The sequence below is a fragment of the Silene latifolia genome, chromosome 2, assembly GCF_048544455.1.
Source record: "Silene latifolia isolate original U9 population chromosome 2, ASM4854445v1, whole genome shotgun sequence".
Lineage (NCBI taxonomy): Eukaryota > Viridiplantae > Streptophyta > Magnoliopsida > Caryophyllales > Caryophyllaceae > Silene > Silene latifolia.
Genome location: NC_133527.1, coordinates 117561151 through 117562057, shown reverse-complemented (window position 1 = coordinate 117562057; position 907 = coordinate 117561151). Strand labels below are relative to the sequence as shown.

The window sequence follows — 907 nt, the reverse complement described above, 5'->3', positions numbered from 1 at the left end:
GCAGTATGACCGTCATTGCTTCCACACCTCTCACAAGTGACAGTTTCCTATCTAGTCATCAGATGAACCGCCTGTTGGTCTCCAGCAGATTGCAGCTCCAATATATCAAATCGAGCATTCATGGCTTCGAGCTGAGCCACGACTGCCTTATCAACCGAATGGACCGTTCGAATACAGTCCCGTGGGTTCCCATATTCGGCACAATGGGTCTCCATCTCCTCAATAATGCCTCATCCCTTACCATCATCAATGTTCTTTTGAAATCTCCCGTTGGATGAGGCATCAAGTATAGCTCTGTGGTCGTCATACAACCCATTGTAGAACTGGTTGCACAAGAACCACTGATCAAAACCATGGTGAGGAAGAAACTTCACCAACTTCTTGAATCGGCACCAAGCTTCATAGAAAGTCTCATCAGGTGCCTGCTTGAAACTAGTAATCTTACCCCTCAGCTGATTAGTGCGTTGAGGAGGGAAGTATCTTTTGTAGAAGGCAAGTGCAAGAGTCTCCCAGTTGGTGATACGGAAGCGATCCGGTCAAGATCGTGACCACTCACGGTGAGTCGAGTCGAGAGAAAAAGGAAAAAGCACTTCCTTTATCTTGTCTTGTGTTACTCCCTTAGTGGCGGGAATAGTAGAGCAATAGTCAGTAAAGACTTCCATGTGCTTTCGCGGATCTTCACCCGCCACACCTCGGTACAGATTTCTTTCCACCAGATTCATGTAAGACGGACGGATATCGAAAGTGTTACCGTCCTCCGTTGTGAGATTGAAACCTTTAGGAATCGAGGATGCTTTGGGCTCTGAGTGACTTGTAATGTTAGGCATCTTTACTAGCTTGTCGGCAGAAATGAGGTTATCTTCTTTAAAAGACGGTTCTTCTGCAAATAAGAAGTGTTGTAGCTCGG

General features: G+C 46.2%; 1 non-coding gene across 1 annotated transcript; it reads left to right on the top strand.

Moving 5' to 3' along the window:
• The first annotated feature begins 348 nt into the window (after positions 1-348).
• LOC141644903 (small nucleolar RNA R71) lies at positions 349-454 on the top strand. The gene has a single exon (XR_012544505.1). It is a non-coding gene; the product is annotated as a small nucleolar RNA R71 (small nucleolar RNA).
• Positions 455-907: the final 453 nt, after the last annotated feature.